Consider the following 7,524-nt stretch of genomic DNA (forward strand, 5'->3'; position numbering starts at 1 on the left):
CTTGCAACAATAAAGACAAGAGAACTTTTCATTTTGATCACTTTTGCTATCTTCATCCTTTGTAACATATTTGTATTTTTGATATGGATTAACCATACTCTTTCGAAAATTAGATTTATCAATAGCAAATGTAATCTTGGGCTCAAGAGCCTTGTCAAGTTTGGCTTTTAGGTTCCTTACTTCACCTTGCCAAATGTAACAAGTATCACACCCAAAGTTCATCATTCTACTTTTAAGATCCTCATAACTTGTTTTTGTGCTTTCCACTATAGAAGCCTTAAGTGCCTCAAGTTTCCTTTCGGATTCTTGAATTTTTTGTTCTAAATGAGAAAAGATTTTCTTATTTGAGGCAAGCCTTTTAAAGGCCTCTTTTGCTTCACAGTGTAAAGTTTCAAAAACAGTTTGCAATTCATGATGAGACATACTAGAGGAATTTTCATATTTAGCATGTCGTACCTGTTTCTTCTTGTTCTTTTGATGAGCAGAGAGACATAGATTTGCATTTTCATCTTCATCACTAGAGCTTTCATCATCGGAGGAGTCGCTATCGCTTTCCCAAGCAATGTATGCCCTCCTTGGCTTTGATGGTTTCTTATGTGATTTGTATGAATCTTTTTCTTTTGTCTTTTTGTTCATCGGACAGTCCGGTTTGTAGTGACCCGGCTTTCCGCACTTGTAGCACGACCCTCTAGTTGTTTTTCCTTTGGAGTCATCATTTTTGGAGAACCTAGATTGCTTCCGGAAGTTTACTAAGTTCTTCTCGGAATGTTGGATGCCGTTCTTTCTCACGTAACGGTTGTAGCGTTTGACGAACAGCCCCATATCTTCACTCTTGTCCTCTTCTTCTTCGTCACTCGATGAATAATCACTTTGCTCTTTTGCTTGAGACTTTGAGGAGGAAGTCTTTAGAGCTATTGATTTCTTTTCACTCACCTTGGCTTTGTCTTTCTTTTCTTTCCTTTCGTGTTGTTCCAAGCTTAAGAGAACTTGTTCGTGCTCTTGTAGTTTACCGAACAATGTTGTCAAGTCCAATATGGTAAGATCATTTGCCTCTTTGATGGCGGTCACTTTCGGCTGCCATTCCCTATTAAGACATCTTAAGATCTTATTAGTAGCAACATCATTGGAAATAGGTTTACCTAGTGAATGTAATCGATTGATTAGATGAGTGAATCTCTTTTGCATGTCGGCAATGGTTTCCCCTTGCTCCATGAAAAAGAGATCAAACTCTTGTGTTAGTGTATTGATTCTAGCCAATTTAACATCGTTCGTCCCCTCATGGGCAATTTGAAGTGAATCCCACATGGCCTTAGCAGTAGGACAATGGGATACACGATAGTATTCGTCTACCCCTAATGAGGATATTAGGATGTTTTTGGCTTTCCAATCATAGTTGTATTTCTTTTCATCATCATCGGTCCATTGTGCTTCGGGCTTAGGCACTATTTCATTATTCTCATTGGTCATGGTTATTTCAATTGGACCATTGAGAATAACATTCCATATTTTTCTATCTATGGAATTTATGTGCACCCGCATACAGTCTTTCCAATAACTATAATTTTCACCATTGAAAACGGGAGCTCTATTGTAAGCCCCTTTAGGTTCGTTAGCCATTTTCTATCGATGTTGTATTTTGAAGCACGGAGTGAACCGGAGCTCCTGATACCACTTGTTAGACTATGGCACTGATCTAGAAGGGGGGGTTGAATAGATCCCAATTAAAAACTTGAGTCGGCGCTACCAATTTGAAAGAAAATTGGTTTTGAAAAGTTGTTTTAAATTGCGGAAGCGGCCGAGGAAACTTTTAGTCTAAAACGAACCGTTATTGGAAAACCGGATATGCGATAAGCTAATGGATAATAGATGAATTGGAATACAAGTCACTACACTTATTTGCTCAATCAATGAAATAATTCACTTACTAGCAAGCCTAGTTCCAATGATACAAAATACCAAATTAAACTGAATGTAAACTTAAGAAAACTTTGGTTTAAGCAAATTTACAAACACTTGGTGTGCATAAGCACTCCAAGTGATACTTGAGTTGAGTAAGTAGATCAATTTGTCCTAGTACAATGTATTATTGTACTTAGTATTCAAACAGCAGTTTTAATCACTTACTCAACTTATATCAGCGTTTGGTAAAAATTGCTTAAACTAAAATCACTTAAATTTTAAGCTGAAAAACAGATTATGCAGAAAATTAAAGAAGACGCAGATTTGATGAGGCAGTTCCCCCTCCGTCCTCGCTTCGGGGTACGTCTGCCCTCAATTCTAAAATTAGAATTGAGATGATTAATTAGATATCACCTGTGAGATTTAATCGTTTTTACAAGGATTGCAAAGTATGTAAACATCAGAACTTCCAATGTGTTGAATGATACTTCTTATCCTTGCTCCTTGATTCAAGATGAATCAAGACCTTTGATCGTTGATGCTGGACCTCCGTTTCCTGCCACTCGTTGAGGAACCTTCCGTTCTTCAACCCCTTGGCCCGGCTGATCACGAACACGAACGAATCAAACCCGAATCCTTCACTACACAAACACCGAATCCGCTACTAGACTGATGAAGACGTTCTCTTATCAGTCACCTTCGCTCAGCTGAATGTTAATGAAGCAATTCGTCCAAAAACCCCCAAACACAAACCGATATTGGAGGATAAAATCCTAATGATTTTATTCAAGAAAGAACCTGCCAAGACTTCAACTCGAACCCGATTCTCCAATCGCAGCTACGAACCTTATCACCTTCAATCTATCACGAATCACATCAAACGTTATTGTGTGCAGTTGATGTATTGTGAACTGTTGAGGATGAAGATGATGAATCTTTGACACCTTTTTCACTCTTTCTTGTTTCCTTGAACACTTGTATACAAATTGACAAAATGTTGGTTAATAGAAGTGTTTTGACTTCTATATATAGTACCAGACAAAATCAAACAGACATAACAGTATTTCAAATATTTGAAATAACTCAGAAAACTGAGTTGGCGCGCGAACGGTCGACCATAGGTCGGCGTGCGCTGACCCGTGGGGCATGCGCCAACCCTTATGGTCGACTCAAACATTTCATGCGCTGACCCGTGGATAGCATCACTATGCCATGCGCTGACGTGTGGTCGACTCAAAGGGGTTTATGCGCCGACCCGTGAGCTATGCGCCGACCCTATGGTCGACGCAAGCAGTTTTGCGCTGACCATCCTCCAGTTTGGGTTGAGCTTTGCGCTGACCCGTGAGCTTTGAGCTGACCCCTATGGTCGACTCAAAGCTTTCAAATCTGCAAAAAATTGTGATTTGTGATTTCCATGCATTTAGTCATGATCACACTTTGTCTACATGTTTTTAATGATTATAGTAGATTTAGAGGAACGTAGAAAAGGATATGGTGGGTAATGTGTTGCATTTGTTTGTAGACGTGCATGATGGTCTTTTGTCATCATCGAAACTTGATATCGTATGTTGTATGACACTTTGTCTTTACACTAAAAGCATGTAGACGTCTTCCAACGTCACGGTACACTCACCGGTTGGAAACCAAAATGTGTGTGTCTCTGGCCTCCATCTTTCGCATAAGGCTAGAATGAACTTGTTATCTATAGACCAAGACATAATCTTGCTAATATGACCAAAACCGACGAGTTCAACATAAGGTTGAATCATCGGGTCCATTGGGACAAATTCGTGGACTCGAGTTCAAAACCTTGATACATCCTATAATAGAAATAATATAACACTTGACTAAGTTGGTATTTCAAAATAAAATGGGGTTGGTGAAGATGAAAGATAAAAAGTTAACAAAAGAAAAAACTTACATATGTTGCGATGTTTGCAACCGTTCCTCTGTGTGCTTCGCCCATTGTGAGTAAAGACATATTGTTGGGGACTTGGTGTAGATGAAATTGGAAGATGTTGTTGAAGATGAAATTGTAAAAGAAGTATTGTAGAGGAAGTAGTGAGAATGTTGGTGTGGAAGAATTGTTGAAGGAGTGGAAGGTATTTATAGGCAAATGGAAGAGAGCATAAAAATTTGTGTTTTCATGGTGTCTCCACCTCATTTGGCGACCATGTACAATCCTAAAGAGGGGTCGCCATTCAAATTGGCGACACCATAGGGCCATGCATGCAAGGCTAGTTCTGAATCCTTGGTTTCGAGGTCTGACTGCATGGGGTCGCCACTTGAAATGGCGACCATGTACAAGCATTAAGTGGAGGCGCCAAACCATTTGGCGACACCATCTGCATGTCTGACACGTGGCACTCTTGTCTCCTGCATGCTGAACAACTCACTTGTGGATGGCTTGCATGATTGACACATCATCTCTGACTATGTTACATGTCCGACACGTGTCTGTCTTGTCTCCTGCATGCTGATGACTAACTTCTTGATAGCTTGCATGGTTGACACATCATCTCAGACTGTCTTGCATGACTGACACATCATCTAAGATCTAGCTTACATGTCAGACACGTGGCTGTCCTGTCTCCTGCATGCTGAAGAGTGACTTGTTGATAGCTTGCATGGTTGACATATCAACTCACATTGTCTTGCATGACTGACACATCATCTCAGAACTGGCTTGCATGCTTGACAGATCAACTCACACTGTCTTGCATGACAGACACATCATCTCAGAACTAGCTAGCATGCTTGACACATCAAATCACACTGTCTTGCATGACAGACACATCATCTCAGAACTAGCTAGCATGCTTGACACATCAACTCACACTGTCTTGCATGACAAACACATCATCTCAGAACTGGCTTGCATGCTTGACACATTATCTCAGAGTAGCTTCAATGTTAGACACATCATCTCAGAACTAGCTAGCATGTGAGACACTGATACCATCTATTTAAGTGTCTTACTATTAACATCCAAGAAACTTCACTCACATTCATCTGCACTTGCAAAATAGTTTTCATCTCCAAAATGTCATCTTCATCATTATATAGTGTCAACGTTCACTGCAACAGTGAAACTTTTGAGTCTGAGCTTCATGGTTTTTGTTTTTGAAACACTGATACCATTAGAATCACGATCAAGAGAAATGCAACCTTTTTGCATTTGAAAAAAAGAATACAATCCTTTATAGGATCAGGTATTGTGTCAAAGATCACATATCAAAATCCAATATTTTTTTAGAATGGTCAATGCAAGTTTTTCCCCCTTAAGGTACGAGACGATGAAGATGTTGAAAACATGTTTCTGAGTTATGAACATTCAGGCATGGATTGTATCGAGTTGTACATTACTCTACAACCATGTATACCGTCTCAACAGTCTCAACTAACCGATCAGGATGCAGCTGGTGAAGATGCTGCAGATGATGCACAATGGTCAGATGAATTCAACCCAGAAGCAGAAGTAGAAGTCGACGTTGTTGATGAAGAAGAAGAGGAGACCGAGATACAGGTTGATCACATGCTGAACAACGACGATGAAGATGATGCTCAACCACCACCAATACCTCCTAGTCATGCCTACAATCCTCCTCAACATATGACAAATATGGATCTTCACGACGATGAAACATCCGACAGTGTCTTCTATAATCCGTATCCGAGACCAGTATGCGAATTAAAGGTGGGAGACATGTTTCGTACCAAAGAAGAATGTGTCTTGGCAATAAAATAATTCCACATGAACAACTTTGCTGACTTTACAGTGAAACGCACTGATTCTAGAAGGTATGTTATCGAATGTCGTAACATGCTTTGTAAGTTTCGTTTGGCTGCATCTTACAAGAAGAAAAATGACTCTTGGGAGATCGCTTCAATAGACCCACCGCACAGTTGCGTTGCAACTAACGTTGAACAAGATCACCGTAAATTGAGCACAACTTTGATATGTCAAGACATTCTGCCATTGGTAAATAAAGACCCATCAGTGAAGGTGAGTATAATTATATCCCATATCCGAACAACATATAATTATACTCCATCTTACAAGAAAGCATGGATTGCGAGGACAAAGGCTGTTGAACAGGTTTTCGGCAACTGGGAGGATTCATTCAAGGAATTACCACGGTTTTTATGGGCACTAAAAACTTATGTCCCAGGAACTGTGGCAATTATGGAGACAGTGACGGCAATGATGCCAGACGGAATCTGTGCTACAGGTAATAGAATATTTCACCGTCTCTTTTGGGCATTTGACCCGTGCATCAAAGGTTTCGCTTTCTGCAAACCTCTCTTGCAAATTGATGGCACTTGGTTATACGAAAAATACAAGGGTACTTTGCTCATGGCGGTTGCACAAGACGGTAACAACAATGTCTTTCCCATTACCTTTGCTCTTGTTGAAGGTGAAACGGCTGGTGGATGGGGTTTCTTTCTTCGACATCTCAGAACGCATGTCGCTCCACAAGCCAATCTGTGTTTGATTTCTGATAGACATGCTGCCATTGAGAGTGCCTACAACAACCATGACAACGGATGACATGATCCTCCTTCTACACATGTCTACTGTATCAGACACATTGCACAAAACTTCATGCGTGCTATAAAAGATAAGAATCTTCACAAGAAGGTGGTGAATGCTGGGTATGCTTTAACTCAACCGTCATTTCAATATTATCGTGATGAAATTCGACTGTCTAATGAAGACGCGGGGAGATGGATAAATAACATACCAGTAGAGCAGTGGACAAGAGCATTTGACGGTGGTTGTCGATGGGGCCACATGACAACAAACATTGTGGAATGCATGAACGGGGTTTTCAAAGGAATTCGAAATCTGCCGATAACCGCCTTGGTAAGATCAACCTATTATAGGTTGGCTTCTATGTTCGCAACCAGAGGTGAAAGATGGAGTGCAGTGTTAATGTCCGGACAAGTATTCAGTGAGTGTTGCATGAAGGTCATGAAAGAGGAGAGCATCAAAGCTACGACACACGCTGTAACAGTCTTTGACCGTCATAGACAAAATTTCAGCGTCCAGGAAACAATGGGCAACAACGAGGGGAGACCAAATTTAGCCTACGCAGTTAGACTACACAAAAGTTGGTGCGATTTTGGAAAATTTCAAGCCTTCCGCATACCTTGCTCCCATGTCATTGCAGCATGCGCTTATACTCGTCAAGACGCTTACACCCATTTATCTGATGTGTACAAGGCCAACACCATCATGAATGTATATAGTCAAAGCTTTTCAGTACTACCAATGGAGGATTACTGGCCTCCATATGAAGGAGATATTGTTTGGCACAATGAAGAGATGCGTAGAAAGAAGAAAGGAAGGCCAAACAGAACACATATCAGAACAAATATGGATTCCACAGATAAAATGATAAGATTATGTAGTATCTGTCGTCAACCAGGACACAACAAAAACAACTGTCCCAATCAAGGAGCATCATCTAGATCTTAAGCTTTTTGTAACATTATATTTCTATAACAATCAATCATTATATATCATTAAGTTCTTGTTACATCGAGTTTCATAACAAACATCAGTACAAAAGATCTGAAAACATAAATAATTCTAACTGATTACAACAATCAAATTAATGT

Source organism: Lathyrus oleraceus, chromosome 2, assembly GCF_024323335.1.
Source record: "Lathyrus oleraceus cultivar Zhongwan6 chromosome 2, CAAS_Psat_ZW6_1.0, whole genome shotgun sequence".
In the NCBI taxonomy this organism is placed as follows: domain Eukaryota; kingdom Viridiplantae; phylum Streptophyta; class Magnoliopsida; order Fabales; family Fabaceae; genus Lathyrus; species Lathyrus oleraceus.